Source organism: Thermobia domestica, chromosome 17, assembly GCF_964235325.1.
Source record: "Thermobia domestica chromosome 17, izTheDome1.hap1.1, whole genome shotgun sequence".
In the NCBI taxonomy this organism is placed as follows: domain Eukaryota; kingdom Metazoa; phylum Arthropoda; class Insecta; order Zygentoma; family Lepismatidae; genus Thermobia; species Thermobia domestica.
The window spans coordinates 175,450,844-175,477,934 of NC_137470.1; the positions used below are offsets into that span (position 1 = coordinate 175,450,844).

At 35.9% G+C, this 27,091-nt stretch overlaps 1 protein-coding gene across 1 annotated transcript in view; it reads right to left on the reverse strand.

The window, feature by feature from the left end:
- Nucleotides 1-27,091, reverse strand: part of LOC145674510 (uncharacterized) — a 118,729-nt gene that overhangs the window by 19,991 nt on the left and 71,647 nt on the right. The gene's annotated exons all lie outside the window — the stretch shown is intronic.

Genomic DNA, 27,091 nt, shown 5'->3' on the forward strand with positions numbered 1-27,091 from the left:
AAAATAATCTAAACTATTATTTATATGTTTTTTGAAAGTTTATAGTAAACTTATGATATATCTGGTTTCTGGCTGACCTCAGTTTTTACCTTCTAGCTTCGCAAACTGAAATATATATTATGTTCGAAATCCTGTATTTTGGATACGTTTTTTGGTGATCGCAAGGTGACTGTCTGAAGAGCATGTAGATCTAGACATGAAATTTTGATTTTTTATAAATAATACAAGGAGACATGTAGACCATGAAGTTTTCTAATGTGACCGTAAATCCCCTACCTCTAAACTTGACTAGCAAAACTATTTTTACAAAGGTAACATTGAAACCAATACATTTCAAGTTGGAACTCCACTATTACAAGCTATGAATAGATTAGTAGACAATTCTGAATCAATGTCATTCTCGACAGGTTCCAAGTCCATGAAAAAGAGAGCAATGCTTGGAAACATTTTTTTTTGTTATTATTATTAGCGGCTCCCATTTCGTTTTCTTACTTCACCCTTTATTTTGTGAGTAGAAAACAATGAATAAACCAGCAATGCTGAAGCAGAAAGTAGTTGTTAAGACGTGTGATGAAATTAGTGGACGTTTAATAGGCTGAAAAAAGTGTCTAAAAGTTATTCTACAGGAAGTACTTGAACCGTATAAACTGAAGCGTTGTAACAAGGCAGTAAAGTATACTTAAAATACCCATTACATCTTTTCAACTAAGAATACACACAGAAAGCACACACTCACAAGAAAAGTCGCTGACTCCAGGAAAAGGGGGAGCAATCTAATTCAGAATCCCACATTCAGGTTCACTTCACTAGCACTCATTCGTTACTTTGTCTTAAAGGGCAGAGAAAGCAGCGAACGATTCCTTTGGGACTCGCTATTCAAACACTTTTCAGAAGAGGAACAAACTTCTACAGAACATAAGAAGTATTTGATAATCTCAGGAAGGATTTTTGCAGAGTCTGCAGAAAATATCCCAGTGCTGAGAACGTGTACACTGAACACTTTAGCCATTGTGAACAAGTGCTCTCTTTAAAGTACTGAAAACTGTTTTCGTGCACAAACTTGTGGGTTCAATCCCTCGGCACAACGCAGACAAACACAGTTCTTGAATTGTGTTTTCATGTAGTGTAATCAATAGTTTATGCACGTGCGTTTGGTGCTCGTAAGTCTAAGATCACGTAAGAGGCGCTAACGAATTCTGCTCTGGAAAGTGAAAATAGTAATGATATGTGGATGATATGCTAACCATATATTTCCTTAGCAAATGCTACGGATCTTCTGGGCGGCATAACTGTAACGTCTGGGACGGAGACAATAGCGTCGTCAGTATCTAAATTTCACGCAAATAACAACAGTATCCATCTTTAGCTGATGCATGTTCGAGTACCCGCAAGTACACTTCCAAAACCAACTACTACAGAATAAGAAACTTTAAAGTGACGCTTAAAACACCAAAATAAGTTATTCAAAAGAAATGCAATAACTAATTTCATTTACTGGCATGTAGAGGGTCCATTCAGTAAATAACAAGAAAAATTGTATATAAAATACAAAATTTCTACAAAGTTTGTGTTTCTTTGTTGTTGTTATTATTATTATTATATTTGTGGTTTCCTAGAATTTAATATGATGGGCCTGGCACATATGCCTCGCGAACGAAATGCTGAGAATCAGTGAAACAAGTTGGTACCCTTACACGTTTGAATCACTCTTGTAAGGTCATATTGACTTCTTTTGGGACCATAGGGGAGCAATTCTCTAACATTACATGCCGAAAGGTTAAGATGTAAACACTGCGGCGTACATAAATATTACGCTTGAAAATTTGAAACCAACAATTTTGAGAAAGCGGCGTGGACTGATGTCAGCCTTACCAGCACTTCTCTCAGTTCGCACCTTCTTCGGTTTTGGATATGAAAAATGTCGCCAATCCATCGAAACCCGCTTTTATTGTCTGCTAACTCGTACACTTATGTTCGACTCAATAAACTTTTCACCATATTGCACTGTCATCCGACGGTGAATTTTGATTGGTTTCGACCCTTTAGCTAACAGAAATCTTCGCTGCTCCGCTTGTAACTATACAACACTAACCAAAGTTAGAAATCAGTGCTCAATTATTTTACAATTAACAATATTACAAAGGAAAATAATTTTACAGAAATTATGTGATATTTTCAAATAGATAAAAGATAATCGAAATGTGGAACAAGAGAAACTTAGACAATATTATTTTGCATGAGGTAGCGTTATCACGAGTCACCTAGTAGCTTTCCGTTTGCAACCATTTAAAAACGCGAAAATAAATGCCGATTTTCTAAATGGCTCGAAATCGAAAGCAGATAAGTGTGTCGTGATAATGGTATCTCATGTAAAATAATATTGTCTAGGGAGCTCTTGTTCCCTATTTCGATTATCTTTTACTTAGAGATATCACATAGTTACTGCAAAATTAGCGGTATTTTAATTTCGCCGTTATGGGGTCTCTCAAGGAACTCACAGGTTATGTAATGAAAAATAAAACCTTCTGTAATATTAGCTTAAGCTTCAAACCTCAACTTAGGCTTCAATCCATGACAGTTGCCATGGACACAGAGCACCATACAAGATCAACACTCACAGCATAGGCCGTTACTCGCTACACTTTATTGCCTTCAAAGGAGCCGGACTAAAATCTAGCTTGTTAGTTTGATGTGTAACATAGCACTTCTTTTAGCACCAAACGTGTATGAGATGTGATTTATATATTAATGTGGGATCAAAAATAAATGCACTTCCACTAGGATTAAGAATTGGATATTTACCTGTTAAATTTGAGTACGTATCCCGTTTAGATTCGGGGAACACAATAGAATTATATATAATTTATTTATTTGTAAAAGAGTGATAACTTTTATATATACATATATATATATATATATATATATATATATATATATATATATATATATATATATATATATATATATATATAAGAAGTAAGTAATTTTCTTGATTGATTTATAAGGGCCCAGCTTTAACATTCAGGCTATGCAACTAACAAACTCTGTCCTATGGAACACGCGCGTTCACAAAAGCTCTCCATTGACTTCTGTCCATAGACAACTGGATCCAGTTTCTAGTTTGTATTTCGATTTTTGTGAGATCCATTTTAATATTATCCTCCCATCTGCGTCTAGGTCTTCCTAATGGTCGTTTTCCGATTGCATCTCCAGTTAAAATTTTGAAAGTCTACCTACTTTCTTCCATTCTAACTACATGACCTGCCCACCTGAGCCTCCTAGACTTAATGACCCTAAGAATGTTTGGTAAACGGTATAAGTTATGTAGTTCCTATTTATGAAGTTTCGGCGATTTCAAATTCCCGTTTCTCTTGGGTCCGAATATTCGTCTCAAGATATTGTTCTCGAATGCCTTTAGTCTATATTCTTCTGTCAGTGTCAGAGACAATGTTTCGCAACTATACAGGACCATAGTCGTAATTTTCCTTTTATATATACTTCAGCTACAAATTTCTCGAAAGAATTCGCGAAGACAAAAGATTCTGAGGTGAATAATTACACGAATTCCCTGCCTTTAGCCGACATTTCGTGTAAGGAAAGACATATTGCTTAACCTACAATTCGAACCACTACTCGTATTTTTATCTGTCGAGGTCGGTGGTATGATTCTATAATCCTACTATCTTAGAAGCGAAATACTGTAGTGAGAACCGGCCTATAATGTCAGACTTGATTGTGCATGATGTCTGAGCACCCAAAATCTGTATTGCATTCAAGCCTTGGTTGTAGCTCACGTTAGTACTAACGGGGGCGGGGGTAGTATCAGGTTAGTATATGATATTTGACTGACTATCGTATTTCTCGTGAGAGTAGGGATAACGATAAAGACGGAGCATAGCTATACTATGCCATACCACTGCGAGATTGGCTGAACGGAACATTCACGAACCGTTGGATCGGTCGACGTGAGTGTGTGGACTGTCAAGCTTGATCTCCCGATTTAACACCATCTGACTTCTTTTTCTTGTGGTGTGTCTTAAAGGACAAAGTGTATCAACATCAAATACGCAATTTGGCCGGACTACGGGAAGCTATCACAGAATAGTTCCACAGGAGAACGGGTCTGTCAAGTCGCTTGTAACAATGTTGCACTTCATCTCCAGGCATATCGATTTGGACATTGATGATCACCATGCCATGGAGAACAGAGACTAAAATTCTTGTAACGAAAGATTACAGAGTAATGTTCACGTTTATGTTCAAGTTATGTTCCTAGTTCCTTTACCGCAGTCTTTGAAACATCCTATACATAATTCTGATCCACCATGTAGGTTGTGTTCCTCATAACCTTGGTGTTGTATAAAGACGTGAAAGACGCAACTTGAATTTAATTCCCGAGGCAAACATTTCTATCGGGAATCACGCTCACATAAAACACTCATATTTGCAACCTAGCCACAAAATAATTTCGATAAAAAAGAAAGAATAGTGAAATCTTTAAGTTTTACGTCCCATCGTTATGTCGGCTAGGTTAAAGGAGAAGGTGATGATGAGAAATGAATGACGTGTTGGAATGAAGAAATTGGGAGGAAACGGAAGAACCCCGAGGAAAACCCATGCACACGATATTTGTCCACCAAAAACCTCATTTGGCGCGAGCTGGGAGCTCAGGCAGCAGAGGTGAACACTCAAGCATTATGCCCCCGCGTAATTACGTCAAGAATTTAATTCGAAGTTCAGCGCTTCTAAAATTTTAGAAGATATGCGAAGGTCTTGAAAGATTGAGATTATGGAATGAAATCGAGCAAACGTTTGGAGGGAATAAATGTGTGCAAAGAAAGGTGAAATTTATACAAGAAAATCCAAATCACGTTCTTTGAGAACCTCGTTTTTTTCCTTTTCTACTTCGTCTATTCATCTATGTGTCTTTTCTTACGTTCTTCTTCAAGCCCGATCGCCTTTCCGTTCTTCCATTCATTCATCCGCGGCAATTTCTTCTTCACAAGAATCGCAATTTCGACATTATTTTTCGGCAGGGTAACCGACGGAGTTTCTGAAGAAGAACAAAAAAAAAAAAAAAAAAATTGTACCGAAATATAAAAGATAAAAAAAAGAGAGAAGACGGCGCCTGTCTTGTCTATAGCGGTAGAAAGAAGAGTGGAATAAAAATAAGGAAGCGAAGAAGGTTTCTTGAAGGAATCGGAGGACGAGAAGAAAATAGAAGATAGTTAAAAAAAAGGAATGGGAGGAACTTGGGTGAAGATTTTCAGTGTTCTTTATACCCTTCTTCTTGGTTCTTGTCCAAATACTACGAAAGGAGAAAGCGAATTTTCTGTGCAAATACGCTTCATGCCCTTTACCAACTCCCCACTCTTCCCTTTTTGGAGAGTTGTTTGCTGACGAGTCTCGGGGGAATCTTTTCTTACGAGTCAAAGTTACAATGCAAGGAGAGAACTGAACCGGAATAAGGACTTCTGAATTAGCTCTTCGCCCTCCCACGCTTCGTCTTCTTCTTCTCGGACTTCGTATAACAGTACTTTGTTTCTCTCCTTTCTCCGTTATGAACGAGATAACGAACTTTGTAGGGAAATTGTGTTTCTTCTTTCCAGGGAGAAAACTTAGCACCCGGAAAGATTCCGCCTCCGCTATCCAGGCAATACCAGATATGTACGTGTCCGAGATAAAGGTTAAGAGGCTGACTTGACCGTCTCAATACAAGTAACGAAGGCAGAATATGTTATGATGAAAATAAATTACATTTCTGAGTTTTACGTCCCACGATTATGCCAGTTACGCTAAAGGAGACGGTGATGATGAGCAATGAATGAAATGGTGGAATGAAGAAAGTGGGAGGAAACGGGAGAACCCCGAGAAAACCCACGCACATGGTGTTTCTCCACGACAAAGTTCGCTTGGTGGGAGCAGGGTTTGAACCCGGGACCCCATGCACCAGAGGTGAACACTACTAATCAGAGAAAGTGATTATATTTTTCGCGTCACTCTTACCGTTCCCTAGATATTGGCCAAAAAATGGCCGATTTCCAGAGATTTAAGGATCCATATCTCGGAAACCGTAAGTCATAGATAAATCATATTAGTGTTGATCAATACCTAACACGATGGTAAATATTTTGGTACAAAATAGTAACTAGTGACCACTGTCTAACTGGTCACTGGTTTGGCCAGTGGCCACCAAAATATTAACTAGCGTCTTAGGTATTGATTAACACCAATATCATCTCTCTATGACTTATCGTTTCCGTGATATTAGCTAAAAAAAAATGGTTACGATTGAGGAGATTTGAGGAGCTATATCTCGAGAACCGTAAGTCACAGAGAGATCATATTGGTGTTGGTCAATACCTAAGAGAATAGTGAACGTTTTGTATCAAACAGTAACTAGTGGCCACTGATCAACTTGCCACTGACCAACTGGCCACTGATCTCCAGATATGGGCCAAAAAAGTTCGAATTTCGGGAAATTTAAGGAGCCATATCTCGGGAACCGTAAGTCATAGAGAGATGATATTTTGCGAATTTTTGCGAGAAAGAGAAGAACGTATAGATAAAAAAGATTTACTTTTACATCTAGGAATAATCACAGTTATCCTTTCCGCCCCATCTCTCCATTTTTTTTAAGTTCGTTCTGGCAATGCCCTTGGAGCATTCTCAACTGTTTTTCTAAAATGAAATCTTTCCGTTCAACCACCCACGATTATGCTCATTTGGCTAAGAAAAACGATGGTTAAAGCAAGTGAATCATTCACTTGCTTTAGGAGGAAACGGGAAAACCCTCGAGAAAACCCACGGACACGATGTTGTACACAACAAACTTACTTGTCCAGAGATGGGGCCAGAGGTAAGCACTGTACCACTGAGCCGCCTTGCCCCTTCTTGTTTTTGATACAACATTCGAGACGAGACAAGATATTTCTCGTCTCATAAAAGCATTATTCTATCCGTTCCTGATTTCTAAACACTGAACGACTTTATGCAAAAATAACTAACTAACCAACTATGGAACCCGGAGGTTTAATGCCGTATAAACTAAAGCTCTCCGTTGATGTCCTTAGCGAACTGGATCTAGTTTCTACTTTGCAAACCTATTTCTGCGAGATCTATCTTAATATTGTCCTTGCATCTGGGCCTACATTTTCCTAATGGTCGTCTTCGGATTGAGTTTCCAGTCAAAATTTTACTACTTTCTCCCATTCTGGCTCCATCACCTACCCACCTGAGCCTCCTAGAGTTGATGACCCAAATTATGTTTGGTAAATGGTACAAATTAAGCAGTTTCTCGTTATGAAGTTTCCGCATTTCCAGATTCCCGTTTCTCTTGGGTCTGAATATTCGTCTCAGGATTTTGTTCTAAAATACTTTCAGTTTTGCCCTCTTCCCTCAGAGTAAGCGACAGTATTTCGCAAACCATACAGGACAACAGTCATTATTATTGTTTTATAAATTTTAAGCTTAAAATTCCTCGACAGAATTCACGACGACGAAAGATTTTGAACTGAATAGTAACATGAATTCCCTGCTTTTAGTCGACATTAATTTCTTCGTGGATATGGTTTTACTTCAAACTGTCACTACAAATTGCTTTTATTATAACAGTTGATTCCAACAGTGCCAACATGGAAGTCCATGTTTTTGCTTGAATCAAAAAACATTACCTTGTTTTACCAATTGTGTAAAATGATACGAAGAGTATGATACGTCACCAAAATTTTCAAGATAGTTATTTTTTTTAATTATAATCCCCTGCCAAAAAAAGTTAAGTTGTATTGTATGTTATTGGCAGTCTCATAAAGTAACTTCGTATGCTAGTACCGATAGCATGGTTCTGATATCAAACTTTCTTAGAGGCAAAATAGTATATTGAGGGACAGCCTATAATGTGAAAAGGCTATCTTTGTCTGTGAAAGGGTAGTACGTATACAGCATATGAATAATGTATGCTCCGTACAGATTTCCGTAGTAAATATATGGATGTCGTATATTTGTATAATATACCGCTGTCTTGATAACGGATTTTTCTTAGTGCATGTCTGTCATAACCTAGATGTCGCTGAAGGACATAAAACATTAAAAAATACTTAAGAACTTTGCAACCCATCAAACATTCACTCAAAACCTGTCAATGAAATGAAATCTTTGAGTTTAACGTCCCAGGATTATGCCCATTAGGCTAAAGGGGACGATAATTAAGGCAAGTGAACGATGATAGAAGATTTGGTGGAATGAGAAAGTGGGAGGAAACGGGAAGTACCCCGGGAAAACCAACGCACACAATGTTGTTCACTATAAACTAACCTGGCCGGCAACCAAACCAGGGACCCACGCACCAGAAGTAATCTCGCTACCTCTTTGCCACCCTGTCCCCAAAACACTGTCAATGAGTCGCGGCCCATATGTTAAGAATTACTGCTCTAAGCAACACCTGTGCTTCACCATGAAACAAAAAAAAATGGAATAAATTTGGTTATTCAAGATCAGTTTGAAAGTAAATCCTGGATCAAGAAACTTATTTTTTAATTCCTTCAAATTTATCGTTCGTATTTTTCTCTTCGTATCGTATCGTATCGTTCGTATCGTTCGTGTTTTGTTTTGTTCAAAATGTATTTTATTAATATTTTATTTGTATTGTTATAACAGGTGTACTTTAATAATAATTCAATTAGTGGAGAATTACTTTATTTTGCTTTTCCCGGTGTTATTTGACAGCAATTTGTGAATTCAATGATTATGAGGTGTAGATATTGAGTACAAAAATCAATGTTTAACTGTGTCCGTTGTTACAGCACAGTATTGATTCTTGACCTTCGAAAATTTATGAGAGTCACTGTTATTGACGTGCGTTAGAAGGGGTGTTTTTTTTCTTTTTTTGTTATTTCTTTTTTACTAGCTCGCTTTATATAACGTTGGAACCGATCCAATTTGTTTTTTGTGTGGGATGAAAAGATTCTCATGGAAGTTTTCTGCTTGTAACAGTGTTATTGGCTATGATAGCAATTCAAAGAAGGAAGCAGCCCTCAACAACGCTAGAGTATCTTTGTATCGTCGTTATGGGTGAGTTAAGTGGGTTTTACTTCTATAATACATTCAAAGAATCGCCGCGCTAGCTCCACTGTATAAGAGCCTTGAATCGCTAAACAAAATCACAATGTAAGTATACTCAATGTGATTGCAGTGGCGTATCTAGAGAGTGAAAGCTGAGGTAGCACGACCCCAGACTATAATAGGTATATCGTTAGTTTATAATTTTTCACAAGTACTGCAGAAGTTTCAAACTTACTTTTCTCCTGATGAATATTATGCAGAGATGGAATTGAACCGGTTCTTGTGAAAACGCTCCGGACCGGTTCCTGAACCGGTTCTGGGTTGTTATTCAGAAATGGTTTTCTAACAGGTCGTGAGATGTGGAGGGCACAGAGGAACGATTGTTGAACCGGTTTTGAGACATCAACTAAATGAAGAACCGGTTCTGAGATCTTAGGAAAAAGGTCAAGCCGGTTCTGGGAGCGGTTCTTAAAGTTCAGAAACCAATGGAACCGGTTTTGGGAGCGGTTTCTAAAGTTAACAAAACAACAGAACCGGTTCAGAGAGCGGTTCTTAAATTCAACAAAACAATGACACCAATTTCGGAACTGGTCCTAAACTTTATCATAGGTTCTTAGTTCATGAACCGGTTCAGAACCGGTTCTGGAACAACAGAGCGGTTCATTTTTCATCCCTGATATTATGGCTAGGTTGAACGTTGACATTGTGGATTTCAAATACACTAGACTCTCGCTAATCCGGCCCTCAGTAGTCCGGCCTCTCAGTAATCCGGCGCACATCCAACCAAAAACACGCGCATAAATGAATTATCGTGCACATGCGCAACAATGCTTAGTTGCTTAGTTAAACAATGCTTTATATACTGTACGTATTCGAAATTGTAGCATTCTTTACAGATCTCAATAGTCCGGCACTTCCGCTAATCCGACACACATATGTGCTAGGAATTGCCGGATTAGCGAGAGTCTAGTGTATTGTTTTACACATTGCATAACAGACAAACTTCAACTGAAACTATTCCAAATGTTTCAAAAATTTTTCAATAAAGAATAAAAGGCCAAGACACTTTAAAATTTCAAAAAGATATAAATAATAGCTTCAATTATTTTTGTTACTCAAAAAACTGGGGGGACTAGGCCCTCCGACCTAGAGTTAGGTCCATCACTGTATGATTGTGTAGACCGCTACAATTTAATATAGTTTAAGTTTATCACAATTACCATTAACAAATCGCAATGGGATACGCTGTCAAAATCTTTAAGTTGCTCATCACATGATACAAAGGAGAGATGGGGAAAATAATCCCGAATCCAGAAACGTTACATTTGGAAATACAGGAGGTTCACTACTTTATGGATTATGAAGAAAATTCGAATTTCGGAAAAATCTGGATTTCCGTAAAAAAAAAAAAAAAAAAAAATGCTTGTTTCGGTATATAGGAAAAATAAAAAATGAAATCTTTGAGTTTAACGTCCCACGATTATACCTGTTAGGCTAAAGGAGACGATAATTAAAGCAAGTAAATGATGGTGGAAGAATTGGTAGAGTGAGAAATTGGGAGGAAACGGGAGAACCCGAAGAAAACCCATGTACACGATGTTGTCCACCACAATGTTACTATCCAACTCACGTGAAGCCAGATATACACTTAATAAACTATATGAAGCGTGGGAAACGATGAACATTGAAATATATCCTTGTTCACAGTGGCGTGAGTAGAAAGTGTGCTAACTTAGATATACAGGTTGTCTCAAAAGTGCCATGACATGGAGTGAGTCTGTTATTATCAGAGTTACAACAAAATGTAAGAGGGGAAATCGTCTCCAAATATCATGTTTTGAATCTAAAGTGAATGATTTTTTTTTTAACGGACGAGCCGTTTTGGGCTGTACTGTCTTTATGCGCCCAATGTTAAATGAAAGTGCAATGTTGCCATTTACCTGAACCCACAATATAAGTGAATAAAGTTTATGTTTGACATGAGAGCTGGTAATCGACACGTTAGCGTAAAAGGCAGTAACATCATTCATTTATGTTGTGGGTCCAGGTAAATGGCAATGTTGCATTTTCATTTAACATTGGGCGCATAAAGACAGTACAGCCCAAAAGGCTCGTCCGATTTAAAAAATTCCTTCACTTTAGATTAAAAATATGATATTTGGAGATGATTTCATCTCTCACATTTTGTTGTAACTCTGACAATAACAGAATTACTCAATGTCAGGGGAATTTTGAGACACCCTGTATAGTTAACAACTGCATATTCAGCATAGAATATCAGGTTTTCTTTCTATATTAAACAGTAGGTCTACGACATGGTACCAAAACGAATTGTCGAATGAATTACTCGTTTGATTTAAGGTTGATTTAATTGATTAGGAGATTAGCGCTCCTTTCAATTAAGAGCAGCAATGTATAGCTAGAATTTTCGTAGCTTCAAGGTCGACTGTTTTCAAAAATACAAACACCCAATATGTGCTTCTATTTACAAACATTAATATATCCATCTTACTATGGATTACTATGCCTGCAGACGGACCGAGAGTTACCAAATTTTGGTCACGGACACCTTGGTCCAGGCCCAAGACCAAGACGAAGCGATTTTTTTCTAATTCGAACCAGGGGTCTCAGGTGGGGTGCGTTTACCGGAACATGTAAAAGTAATAGAAAATGACCGATATTAGTATCAAACCCATAGTTTTTGCGGTCGCTAAGATGAATGGTGATACTTCCACAGGCGTTGACTTCCAAATACAGTCCCCATCGACTGGGGACAAGAGGCGTTTTTTTATTTTTAAAATTCGAATCAGGGAGTCTCAGGGAACGTTTACTGGGATATGTAAAAGTAGTAGAAAATTGCCAATATTTTTCCTTTCATTGTTCAGTTTGTTTACATAGATATTTTATCTGACCAATGCGAAAAATGGGTATTTCAGCTAGTAAGATACAATAAATGGAAACCCTTAATATTGGTTCGTAAAAGTATATAAAATAAATAAAATCAAAAATAATTCCTCGGAGCTATTTGTTTTGATTTCGCACTCTCAGATATTTTTTTGTACTAAAAAGAAAAATTATGACCTGTGGATTCTGAGAAAGCTTAAACGTATCCCGTTCGCAAAACGGAATACTAATAAAAGAGTAGGATACCAAAAACTGAAAGAACTTGAAAGAAGAGAGATAGGCGGAAAAATAAAAAAAGAAGAAACAAACCTGCGTTTTTCCGCCTCGATAATTAAACAAGCTTTTCATTATAAGCCCTGATTACATCAAGATGGAAGCTTGAAAGAGAAATGGGAAAAAAAAGAACAACATAGTAGCCATCAACGCAAGCAAAAGTGACCAAATCGATGGGCGTCTCATAGTGACGATGAGGGGGAGGGGGGCGAGTTTAAGCAGTCACCAAATGTAACAGCGGTCACGCAATATGAGATCTCACCCCATCATGCTGAAAAAAAGAAAACGCAGTCTTATTAAATCCGATCTTCCCCTCCTCATATATAATCTAAGAAGGGTACTACGTTCTGGATACGAAAAAAAAGACAACCTAACTTGTCTATCCACAGCTGACGTTCGTTAGACATATTTAATTAAAGGAACACGGCGGCTGTCGACACATTCATTTTATATATATAGATTTTTTTTTACCCTGTTCTGAATTTACCCTCGTAATATTCTGAATCTCGACCCTATAAACTTTTTTTTTTCCTTTTTGTATTATAACTTTTCTGCAGAATCAAATAGCATCACAGAAAAGTCTATTTTATCTTGGTCAATTGACTTTTTTTTTCCTCTAATGTTGACGTGATTGTGCTGCACTTTGACGCTGCTGATAGAAAAAAGAATGCTGACCACGCAACTTTTTTTTTACCTTGTATGTGTGTGCTTTGTGTGTGGTTTTGCGTATTTCTTTGCCTTCTGGGTTCAAAAATATTCAGGTTATGATACGTGTATACAAAACACCACGTTTTTGCCTTAAGGAAGTCTACACTAAAAATGACATATGAATATGAAGCCTTTCATTTTTTTTCTAAAAAGAAAAATGTTAGCAAATTAGACCACAGTTTTCATTCATTCATTTTTTTAAAAAAGTCCTGGTGGTCAAGCATTAATTAAATACCCCTCTAATTAAAAGAATTTTGTTGACCAAACATTAATGATTTTTTTAAAAGCCCTCGAGCATTTTATAGTCCACCACCCATATCGGTTTCGTTTAAGGGAGAGGGCGTCACGTTTTGAATTCTAAATACGAGACACTTTCTATTATTATTATTATTATTATTATTATTATTATTATTATTATTATTATTATTATTATTATTATTATTATTATTATTATTATTAACTATTTATTAGGAATAATAATACACATAGGGATATTATTAGATCCCTATTTATTAATGATTTGCCTGCAAACATTTAATACACATATATTTTATTATATGGTGATGAATAAAAATTATTTAGAATAGCAAATAGTGAGTATGATAGCTATTTACTACAGAAAAAAATAGGTATCGTTAGTACATGGTGTAAAGATACCTTATTAAAAATAAACTGTGAAAAAACTAAATATATATCATATACTAACAAATGTCAATACTACGTGAGAAAATAACATTCCATAAAGCCACATAGATTAAAGGTTTAGGTATAATGTTAGGCAGAAATATGAAATTTAGCTTTCATATTAACGATACAGTCCGAAGAATATTAGTGGTTAGTTTCAATCAATGGCCGGAGTTTAAAAATGCCAGTTCATATGCATATTTACACAAGATACTTACAAGCAGCTACGCAACAAGGCTAGTTGTCGAGAACGGCGACCGTCAGGGGGGAGCAAGGTGGTGCGCTCGCCCCCCCCCCCTAAAAGGAAATTGAACTTGGGAATATTGAAAACCCATTAGAGTTTTTAGAATAGATACAGCAAAATTTGAAACTATATTTGAAACGTCGCTTACACTTGCTCCCCCTTGGAAACCACAACATGGGCGCCCTTGGTTGTCGCCCGAGGCAAGAACTCTCCTTTTCGCTCCCTCCTGAGCAACCAAACCAAAACACTCACCGAATATGCTTGATATTCCTTTCACACAATAATTCTCCTATTCCATTTTTTCTTCAAGTGATAAAGTTTGATTCAAAAGTGCAGTGCATAGTTTAATTTTTAGTACAAAATAAAACACCAAACTAATTAGTATTTGATTCCTAAATAATCTGAGAGTAGGTTGTTTGACATATCATTATAGTCTTATCATAATAACTGCAAATCACAATATTTTTCGAATTATATCGGGATGAGCATATGTATAGAATGAATCAACAGTCTGTTGCTGTAGAATAGAATATTTAATTATGACAAACAGTCAAGCTGTTGCCTCGAGTATCATACCTGGACATTTTGCAAATCTCTTAAATCGATGTAAGTTAAATGGAAACACAAAAATGCTGGAACAAAAATTTAATTTTGCGGGCTCTTTTGGCTGCAAATTTTCTTACAATGGCCTCCAAAGATAGCTTTGAAGCTACCTTATGCTCCATGGATATGATCTTAAGGTTGGTTAGTAGTTCTTGTCCTGTTAATTTTCTGAGGTATTTTTTTAAAATAATCTTTAGTTTGCTATAACTTCTTTCCTTGCCTTAATAGTAAAAATAAATATTTGCCCAAATTTGCGCTCCGCAATCAGGAGCCCGTGGAAAAACCCTGTTTGTACCTTCTTACAGAATGGCTATTTGAGAAAGCGTTTTTGATACGTTACCCCCTGTAGCGAACACGGCCAAGGTGGCTATTCAGTAATTTTACTTTTGCCAGAGTTGTAAATCATACTGTGAGCCAATCAGGGTTTCCGGGTCTTTTTGCCAGGTCTAGGTCTATGCTTGCAGAGTTCCAATACTCTGCGCAAACCATCTTCCAACCAGCTGTTTCTAGCTACAATCCCCTTGCCTGGCAACACGTCTTTCCTTTTTGTCCTTCCTTTTGAAATATTTTAAACAACAGGCGGTCTATTGTTCCGAAACGCACCAAATACACTCGAGCTGACGTTTTATCCGCGTTTTTATTGCTTTCGCGTTTGAGCCACCTACATTTAAATACATGGTCAGCGTATTCCAAGCGTACGCATGAGAAATAAATACGCTTTGCGATCGCATCAAGTAGCCGGGTACTTAGTTACGTTACAGCTTGCAAAATCCAAGACTCGAGTTCGCTATAGTTGTTTGGATTAGCATACAATATATACAACATTGGCAAACAAAATTGAGTCAGTCCAAAAACATTTTATTCAGCTAATATGTCGAAAAATGAATAGAGATTCCTACTCACGTAGTTATGAATACTGGAATCAATTTTGGGAGGCCCGGGTTCGATTCCCGGCGGGAGCTCATATGGTTCGGATTCCACGTTAATCATTAGGTCCACGTCTCATATAACCTCGCTGCTGAACGGGACGTTAAACTCAAAATAAACTCAACTCAACTCAATTTTGAGAATAACAGGCATTAAGTGACAGGCGAAAACTTATTTAAAGATACTTTATTCAGAAAATACTAGGCAATATATACAATACTGAATACTGCTTATGTAATATAGGTATAAGGGTGCCAATATATAATATGAGAAATGGATCAACATTAGTTTCTTTTAAATCCAAAATTTGTAATTTTTAGGAAAAATGATCAATTATCTTAACGCAATTTGAAACATCCATTTCAATCGGTACAACAGCATAAATTTTAAAATTCGACAAATATTATTTGTATTATTTTTTGACGATGTATCCGTTTTGAGACTAAAATGTATTTGGGATTAATTCCACAAGAAATTGTTGTTTATTCTGATACTATTTTATTTTATCATTTTTTTGTTGTTTTAGTAGATAGGTTAGATTGTATGCAATATATGTTGTTTTTTTTTTTGTCTCATAAGGTACTGACCTTTTGCCATTAGGTTGTTCGTGGCACAGAATATATTATTATTATTATTATTATTATTATTATTATTATTATTATTATTATTATTATTATTATTATTATTATTATTATTATTATTATTATTATTATTATTCGACTAAAAACAGGGAATTCGTGTTATTATTCAGTTCAAAACCTTTTGTCGTCGCGAATTCTGTCGAGGAATTTGAAGCTTAAAATATATAAAACAATAATCATGAACGTTGTTCTCTATGGTTACGAAACATGGTCGCTTACTCTGAGGAAAGAACGTAAACTGAAAGTATTTGAGAACAGGATCCTGAGACGAATATTCGGACCCAAGAGGAACAAGAATGGGGAATGGCGGAAACTGCATAACGAGGAAATGCATAGTTTATACCGTTTACCAAACATTGTTAGGGCCATCAAGTCTAGGACGCTCAGGTGAGCAGGTCGTGTAGCCAGAATGGAAGAAAGTAGAAACGTTTTCAAAGTCTTGACTGGAAGACCATCCGGAAAACGACCATTAGGAAGACCTAGGCGCAGATGGGAGGACAATATTAAGATGGATCTCGCAGAGATTGGAATACAAAGTAGAAACTGGATGCAGTAAGCTAAGGATAGAAGTCAATGGAGAGCTTTTGTGAACGTGGCATTGAACCTCCGGGTTCCATAGGCTATAGAGTTTTTTAATTATTATTATTATTATTATTATTATTATTATTATTATTATTATTATTATTATTATTATTAATCTTTATTTATGTGCTGCGAAGTGTTGGGCGCAGAAATGCGGCAAAAATATAGCACTTTGTCATATTCTTCAATATAATTTTAACACTATAATATAGTCTAGAAAAAGAGATGAACAATGATTAGCTTTTTAAACTCTATTTCAATTCCTAAAATACTTAGACTTAAAAATTAAAAGTAAAGATAAAAACAATTACTAAGTTGTATTATAAATTCTAAAGTCATATTCTAAGATATATAATTATTATGGGTTGTTGAAAGCCTAGAGATTAAAATATGTGTCATATTAATTGGTTGCAATATAATTTTAGCCATTGTACATATATTGGAACTTAAAATCCACATTATTGAAAATATATAGTGTGAGTTCTTTCGGTTCTGTAATATATTTTCTACAAATGCAGAGTCATCCAATATTCTCCTGTGAGTGAGTGGTTCCAATTTAAAATAAGTTTTCTAGTGTTCAGACGTATTTTCCAACAACAATCGGGTCTTAAAATAAAATATTCTAATAAAATACTCTTTTACCATTTCAAGTTTGTTTAGGAGAGTCTTTGTTAGGCTGTTCCAAATCACCGATACATATTCAAATTTTGACCTTAGTAGAAGCTGATATAAGTGTATATAGTGCCTGACTGATAAAAAGCAGGCATTGATTAAATATGTACCAAATTATTTTCTTTTCTTCGTTACATATATTCTGTATATGATCACAAAAGCGTAATGACCTGCCAAATGTTACACCTAAATCTTTCATTATGTAAACCTTTTTTATTGTAGTACCTTGTATTTTGTATTAATTCTCATAATATTGGGATTAGTACTGTAGATCATGCACTTCGTTTTTTAAACAATTGATGTCCATACCATTATCTTTATGTCGTTTAATGATTCTGCTAAAATCTTCTTTAACCAAATGTTGTTTTCAATATTGTTTACTATTCTGAAAAGCTTAATGTGATCAGCGTAAAGTAAAATATTGGAATGGTTTAAAACTGTTAGCAAGTCATTAATAAAAATTCAAAAAAAAAGTAATGTACCCAAAAGAGAACCTTGAGGAACTCCATTGCTGAGATCCTAATAGATGAATGTGACAAGACATTCCTATTTTTAGTTTGGTCAATAGTTTTCCAAAATGTCGGTCAATAGTCTTCCAGTCAAATAGTTTTCCAAAAAATTAGGATACAAAAGAATTATACCTGTGTTTCACTAATAATAATAATTTGCATTATTATTATTATCATTATTATTTCTCGTAGAGGCTATACTCCTTCCTACAGTTTCCGGTATACTAAATATCTATGAAATAAATAACATGTACACTTTTCATAGGTTTTAATTTCGTTTGTGAGTGCACATGTAGGTATATTTTCTGGTTTTATTTGATATAAAGTACCGCGTCCGTAAATTTGTTTACCTTGTATGGTTTTACTTTCAATTTACGTGAGCTGCGGAGGCAGAAATCTAGGGGAAAACAATTTTAAAATATATAGTATGTATATGTTTTTTTTTTTTAAAAAAAGTTTTGTTCATTTATTCTTTTTCAAAACTTTTTTTTTCTAACAGAGCACACAACATAAATCAGGTCTGTGCAACGGATGTCGAAATTTTATTTATTTTTCTTTCTGTTCGGAAATAATTCACGGGGGCAAACAAGTGCTCAATTCGCAAAATGTATACATTGCGGTATGCAGCGCTGACCTTCGATCACGCTATCTTTTACCACTAGAGCACAAATAAAATAAAATTGATATAGTATATAGGTCAAAAGAGTGAAGCTTTTTTAAAAGTTTTATTTTTTTCTACTTTGTTGTGCTGAATAGAAATTCCGAAGTACAACAGCCGAATTGTTGAAAGTACAGGGAAAGAAAAATCGAAGATGGCGAATATAAATCATGCAATAACCCCACACGGGAAGTTCATTTGAATATTGTATCTTTTAGATGGCGAGGGAAGGGACTCGAAAATAAGGTTACACAAGTGGTTTCTTTGCTTGTCAATTTCAGCCGAGGAATTCTTAACATTCAATTTATAATCGATTAAGGGCAGACAATTAATTTACATATTGGTATACATGACTTTTTTTTAAAAAAATAAAGATAAGATAAAAAGTTTAAATATAGGGTAGTTCAAAGTGAATGGTACGTACAAAAAATAATAATGTGATTGCTCTAATGAATATGTTGTGAAATTACCGATGTAACATGATAGATAAACTCTGAAAGGTATGATCTGTCAGGAAAGTAAATGTACACCTATTTTTCGAGTCTGGCATTCCTGTGCTCCATCCGTGGAGAGTATGAGAATTAAATCAATCAAATGTTTACTGAGGGGCAAAAAGAAAAGCTTAATCTGAATAAGACATTGCAGAGGGGCACAAGCTGTGAATACGAATAGTGCATTGTGTAAATAAAGGACGACACCGAAAGAGAAAGCCAGAAACAGCTGTTAAACTTACAAAAAAAGAGTAAAAATTGTCGAAGTGGGAACATAAAACACAAATACAACAAATACGCCGACAACTAAACGGTCACCATGCCATGATCTTGGTGTAGTGGTTAAGGTGCTGGCTTACAAATGCAAAGGACACAAGTTCGAATCTTAAGCGAGGACATTTTAAAAATTTTTGTTAATAATACATACAACTCATGAGAGATGGTAAAAGAGGTCGTATTTAGTTTTTCGTAGCAATTATTATTGGTAATGTTTAGTACTGATAATACTTCTTGTCTTTGCGTATTGCTTTTATTCTTTTCTTCATTTCCAAAGAGAAGAATATCCGAACAAATGCCACCAAAATTCCTCATATTTTGAATGTAAACGCCATTTGCAATTAGTGAAGAATAAAAATTGAACGTTCCGATGTAGCTGCAAAAAGTAAAAAGAAAAACATGGAAGTCGACCATACTCATGGTTATTAAAAATACAATTTCTACATGCCTTACACCTCCCGACCACGTTTCTACGTTAGCAAGTAAGAGGTTTGTGTTTAGGTTAGGTTGGTCAATACGTTTTGCAAAGGGGCCCGGTTTAGCTCTGACGCACCACAGGTGCGAGAAGGGAGAAAAACACTTTTTCTCTCTCCCTCTGTGTGTCTACTTATCTATCTATTTGTATATATATAACGCTATTTGTGAATGCCATAACCACCCTAATTTTCAGCGGATTGAGACGAAACTTGGCACAAACATTAATTGTTGAAATATCTTGATGAGTTCGTTAACCAGAATAAACAGATGAAAATGTTCAAAATGGTGGCCCTTCAAACTCTTAAAAAGTTCCAAGGGAACCAAATTTCGCCCATAAATAGGTATTCAGAAAGTTTGAATAAATTTTCCTCTTTTACTGAAATATTTGTGTGCAGAAACTTATTGAACATGTTTGGAACGAACCAATAATCTTATTGCAATGATATTTCCACCAAAGTGCATGCCGTAGTTAATTTATTCGTTGATCTGGAGACAATTTAGTGCCCATTAATAAACTAAATAACATACAATGGAGTAAAATTACAGAAATGATATCGTATTATACAGTAATTTCACCGTGCAAGTTCAATAGTATAATAATAATAATAATAATAATAATAATAATAATAATAAAACATTTTCATCGGTCGTGCGCGGAAAGTGAGAATTAAATCAATCACATGTGAAGTCAATGTAAGAAGAAAAGCCTAAACTGAATAAGACATTGAAGCGGGTCACAAGCTGGGAATAAGAATAGTGCAAGGGTGTAAATAAAGGACGACACCGAAAGAGAAATCCAGAAACAGCAGGTAAAAGGAGAAAAAAGAGTAGACATTGTTGAAGTGGAAACATAAAATACAAACACGAATAGGGATGAGCACAAGTCGAGCCAAAATTCAATTCAACTCGAGTACAATTTGAGTCGAGTCAAAGGTAATTTTCTTGAATTGAGTTCCGAGCCAAGTCGCTGTTTTCGAGGTCTAGTTTCGAGTTGAGTTGAGTTTGATAATGGCTCTCTCGCTCGTTCAGCTCGTTTTAACTCGTTTTGAAATATTGGCCTGATCAGACTGGAAAGCAAAAGCCATGAGAAATGTAAGCAGTAATGTGGAATACTTTTAGTGTTGCTCACGACAGAGGTGCGTCTCATCTCGTAATTTTAGTGCATCTCGTGGGGCAATTTTAGTGTATCTCGTCTCGTCTAGATAACGAGAAGACAAGAGTTTATTATTATTATTATTATTATTACGAGACAGCCTCAAATGTCGTAATCACCAATATAAGTATATACTGTAGTTCTTAAAATCAAGGCTGAGATGTGCACGGTCGAATTCTTGAGCCCAAGCAGAAGACCAACTCGGGTAGTGATATCAACCGGCTCGGCTCGTATCAACTGAGCGAACAGCTCGAGTCGGCTCGGTTGGGATGAGCCGATGACCCGAGCCGGCTTAGTTGGAACAAGCTATCGACTCAGCTCAATTGAGCCGATGGCTCGAGCTTTCTCGGTTGGGATGGGTCACCTACTCGGCTCATGTGAACCGGTTCGAGCCAGCTAAGTTGAAACTAGTTCATCAGCACGTTTCGACTCAGCTCAACTAAGCCGATGGCTCAAATCGGCTCGGTGTGGTGAGCTGTTGGCTCGGCTCACTTCTCGATTCGGTTCGATATTGAATGAGCTGTAAGCCGAGCCGCTCGAGCCGTTGAGAAGCCCAAACCCGGTCCCAGCTGTTTTGAATATGTTTGGCTGAAGCCTATAACTTTTAACAATTTTTGGCTCGAGCCCGAATACTTGCCCCTTCGGAATTCAAACCCAGAACGTGACCGATGTCCTTGCCTCCTGAAGACTTCCAGACGACCGAGATCGACAGTCAATTAGCTTTTACTATTCAGATACAAACCGTATATCTTTTAAAGATTATACATGGAGTTGATATAATAATAATAATAATAATAATAATAATAATAATAATAATAATAATAATAATAATAATAATAATAATAATAATAATAATAATAGTTTTAAACTTGCCCTGAAATTTGACAAAACTTACTTAAAAGTAGAGATTTCGGGGAAAGGGTTCCGTACCTTCAAGACACACCTCTGCAACTACCAACATTTTAAACTAGAACCTTTCATTGAAGTTTCATGTAGAAAGTATGTTTTGAGGAAAATAACTGTAATAAATATAACTGAATATCACGCGACAGTAAGGCATATAATAAACTAATTTTTAGAATATGCAGAGGTAAATATAAAAGCTTTGCTACAAAAATACCTACACAGAGCATAATTCAATGAGCTCTGAAATATAATGTAACGAAATAGCCTATGAGATTCAGTCTACAGAGCAATTGTTACTTAAAGAATGGACATACACTATTTCGAGAATCGAGACAAGACGGGAAATGTTTACGATACTTTTCGTCTCGTCTCGATTCTCATCTCCAAAGAGAGACGAAAATTTTGATTTAGCCCTGACCTGTCTCGAATGTAAAATGTTAATTCTCATGTTATTTTATTTGTTTTAGAAACGAGATGAGAAACTCCTCTTCTCGTGAGCAACATTAAACCAAACCGAAATATTCTTTCCAAATGTCACGTTTCTCCTTGTAATGGTATGACCTGAGCGATAATTTAGCTTCTAGCTTTTAATCTTCTACGAGATAATAATAATTATTATTATTACTATTATTATTCCTGAAGATTTGATAGTTCAAGTATTGAAACATCCGAGTATTCAAATATCTGAATATAATAAAACGTATGTTATCGCTGATCAATCGCCATCAAAAATTCTAAAGTAAGAAAAAAAATTGCAACGTGCATTCGCAGAAGCACCTTGACCACTGAACCGCGATCGCTACGCGGTAAACGATCCGTCTTTAGTCTGGTTACGTTAGGTTTCTTTGTCTCCGCTTGCAAACTTGTATGTTATATTTTTCGATTCAAAATGTCTTTCGTATTTCTTTTATGAAGTCGGCAAAGTTTATATTAATAACTTGAGTTTTTCTTAAACCACTGGTTCACAAGTTCGTTCTTTCTCCACACGAAACTACAAATATGACATATTGAATTCTCATACTCCCCATTTCTTTCAAAGCAGTCGCCATTACCTGGTCAAAGACTTATTTCCGCCACGATTCATATTAACCAAAATAAATTCATTTTCGGAAGCGGAACTTTCACTTTCCGGATTTCGAAAAATTATGGAATTCAGTTATACTCCGGAATTCAGAAGAAATTCGGAACTCGGAAAGAATCCGGAATTTAGAAAATTCCGGAATTGAGAAAAACTCAGACTTTCGAAAAAATCCGGATTTTCCGAATTCCGGAATGTTAACGAAATCAGAAATTTCTAAATTCCGGATTTTTCCGAATTCCGAAATTATTACAAAATTGGAATTTTCTGAATTCCGGAATTTGTCCGGCTTTACTTTCGGGAGTCCGAAAACTAATAATTCCGGAACGGGCTATCCCTAGTTTATACACAACCTTTCAGAACACTAAGCTAGTAGCTGTCTACAAACAAACAAGTAATGTAAAGCATGTTGTATACTGCAATACGTCATGTATTAAAGTCCGACACCATGACCCTTTTATTACATTATATGAAGAGCATGTAGGTCTAAATAACTCATGTATTACATATAATGTAGGTTTTACTCTTCCAGCAAAGAAGAAACATGTGATCATAGTATACAACCCACAGAAGTGATAGCTGGCAATACAGTGGTCGTAATCCCTAACGACACAGGAAGTGAGTGGTGCCATCGCCGCTGGTCTAGAGGCTAGCACGTGAGCCTTGGGTGTATGGAGTCTCGGGTTCGATTCTCGGCGGGAGAGCATCTATCATTTTTAACTGTTCTCGATGTTTCTGTGTTCGTGTCCCTGTCGTTATAAGTTATTAGAAAAATCCAGTTAAACGAGTGAAGCAAGTAAAATTAGCAATAAGTAAGTTACTGAAACGCGTTCGGTGAGTCAGTTAAAAAAATAGTGGACAAAGCACTGGCTTTTCGCGCCGTCCATGCGAGTTCGAATCAATCTCAGCTTGATATTTTATCCATTTGAGAGAAAGTATTGTTTCCTTTCGCTACAGGATGGATTTTCTCTTTGGTTTCATGTCAAATATGCTCACGTAATGAAAAGACGCTGTAGATAATAATAATAATAATAATAATAATAATAATAATAATAATAATAATAATAATAATAATAATAATAATATGAAATATTAGTAGCTAACTCGTGTGTGTATTTCAACAATATAATTTTATATTATTATGTGGAAATAAGTAAGGCTGGCTGGCGCCCGCCTCCCTAATTTTTTCGATGCGCCTTATGGGTCCACGGTGTCCAAAGTTGGTCCCATCCCAGTATCACCTCCTGTTTTCTCGATATAAGCTATCGACATTTTTCCTAAAGAGGGCTCTGCCGTGGCCCCATGAGTACCCATGACAATGACTCTTCATTCATTTTGCATTGAAATCGCTTACTTTTCTGAGTACTATGAGTGCATACTGTCCAACGTTGGTCCCATCGCTCTACAGTTTCCCGTTCTCTCGATATAAATTGCTAATATTTTGTTTGTAAGGGAGATATGGCGTTACAATCATTACGTTTGAAGAAGAACTGAGGAAGATATTGCCTTGCCACAAACAACACCTATTATTATTATTATTATTATTATTATTATTATTATTATTATTATTATTATTATTGTTTTACTTACCACTAATGTTGCCTACCTTTATTTGCAATGCAATGTGTTACTAAAAAGCAAATCAAATAACACTCCTCGCCATTCAGGCTCCCGAACTCGAAATACATGAGTTCTCTGTGTTAGAGGAATGCACATTTATTATATTATTCTTTCAAATAACACGTTACACAAGTTACTTCACTTTCAATGTGTAATTTCATATCATCAGTAACAATCATCTTGTTCCAATAGGAAGATAACCCCCTCCTGCAAAAAAAAAAAAAAAAGAAACTGACCGTAGCGAAAGGGCGTGAACCTTCTTTAGGCGATTAATCGGGTCCAATATTTCAATAAGTTTCTGCACACAAATATTTCAGTAAAAGAGGAAAATTTATTCAAACTTTCTGAATACCTATTTATGGGCGAAATTTGGTTCCCTTGGAACTTTTTAAGAGTTTGAAGGGCCACCATTTTGAACATTTTCATCTGATTATTCTGGTTAACGAACTCATCAAGATATTTCAACAATTAATGTTTGTGCCAAGTTTCGTCTCAATCCGCTGAAAATTAGGGTGGTTATGGCATTCACAAATAGCGTTATATATATACAAATAGATAGATAAGTAGACACACAGAGGGAGAGAGAAAAAGTGTTTTTCTCCCTTCTCGCACCTGTGGTGCGTCAGAGCTAAACCGGGCCCCTTTGCAAAACGTATTGACCAACCTAACCTAAACACAAACCTCTTACTTGCTAACGTAGAAACGTGGTCGGGAGGTGTAAGGCATGTAGAAATTGTATTTTTAGTAACCATGAGTATGGTCGACTTCCATGTTTTTCCTTTTACTTTTTGCAGCTACTTCGGAACGTTCAATTTTTATTCTTTACTAATTGCAAATGGCGTTTACATTCAAAATATGAGGAATTTTGGTGGCATTTGTTCGGATATTCTTCTCTTTGGAAATGAAGACAAGAACAAAAGCAATACGCAAAGACAAAAAGTATTATCAGTACTAAACATTACCAACAATAATTGCTACGAAAAACTAAATACGATCTCTTTTACCATCTCTCATGAGTTGTATGTATTATTAACAAAAATTTTAAAAATGTCCATGCCGAGAATTCGAACTTGCGTCTTTTGCATTTGTAAGCCAGCACCTTAACCACTACACCAAGATCATGGCATGGTGACCGTTTAGTTGTCGGCGTATTTGTTGTATTTGTGTTTTATGTTCCCACTTCGACAATTTTTACTCTTTTTTGTAAGTTTAACAGCTGTTTCTGGCTTTCTCTTTCGGTGTCGTCCTTTATTTACACAATGCACTATTCGTATTCACAGCTTGTGCCCCTCTGCAATGTCTTATTCAGATTAAGCTTTTCTTTTTGCCCCTCAGTAAACATTTGATTGATTTAATTCTCATACTCTCCACGGATGGAGCACAGGAATGCCAGACTCGAAAAATAGGTGTACATTTACTTTCCTGACAGATCATACATTCGGATACACCGAAGATCTCGTCATTACCATGACTGTCCTCTATTGTAAATATGAAATGAAATCTTTTAGTTTAACGTCCCACAATAATATCCCCTTTAGGCTCAATGAGACAGTTATTAATGCAAATGAATGATGACGGAAGAATTGGTGGAATGTTAATGTGGGGGGAAACGGAACGTGAGGTATTATTAAAACTGGGCACTGTGAAAGAACTGAATAATTATAGATTAAAACCGCACATTCATTTGGACACAGTAAATGGTATTTCATTGTTTCTGTCACTTGCAACTCGATGATGTGATGTCCTAGGTTGCCAAACGGTAGCAGTGATTGAACGAGAAGAGGAGTTCAATTTTCGAATTTGAGAGAAGGAAAATTTCTAGAATGTCCTGGACAACATTAGTTCACCTACAATTTTAGATCTCAAACACTGGCTTAGCGTTACATGATTCATACTATAAAAGATGTACATACACGCATAAACATACTGAAGAACATTTATCAACCTTTAAATATCATTACGTAATATTCTCCGATAATAAATATTGTTTAAATGTTGCTATATCGCCCCTCTTCATGCTCCACTCGTGACGCGGAAGGGTTATGATAACTTCTAAATGATATTTAATAGAAGATGCGAGCCACCACACTAAACTTTCTCACTCCAATACCTTAAACTAAATCATGTTGTGCTGCAGTTATTAATGAACCATTTTCTTGTAAAATACGAACAAAATTAGAAGGCGTTTCCAGGAAACTTTGTCCAAAGGAAATTCAACTCCAAAAGTAAGCCACACCTTGTGGATATTTCTATAAGATACGACTTATGTCATGTGCTATTGCTCTTAAAAGTTTTAACGAAATATTGTATGAAGCGTATTTCAAAAGTGTGTCAAAAAAAAAAAACTTATTCTTATGAGTAAACTACCCGTCGTGCATCTTTACACACAACATTATAGGAATATTAATCAGGTATTTATTTAGGAAATATGAACAAAATCGTCTGAAGCTTTTTTGAGAAGATCCATATATATATAATTTTTACACTTCAGTAAAATATCCTTCTGTTTCGAAGTGGGGCGAAAATTAGAAAAGTAAACCTGGAGAACCACATAAAAAAGTTTAGTTTAAAATTTGGTTTAGATACGTTGAACAGCATGGCCACTAGGCGAGTGTACATCAGGAC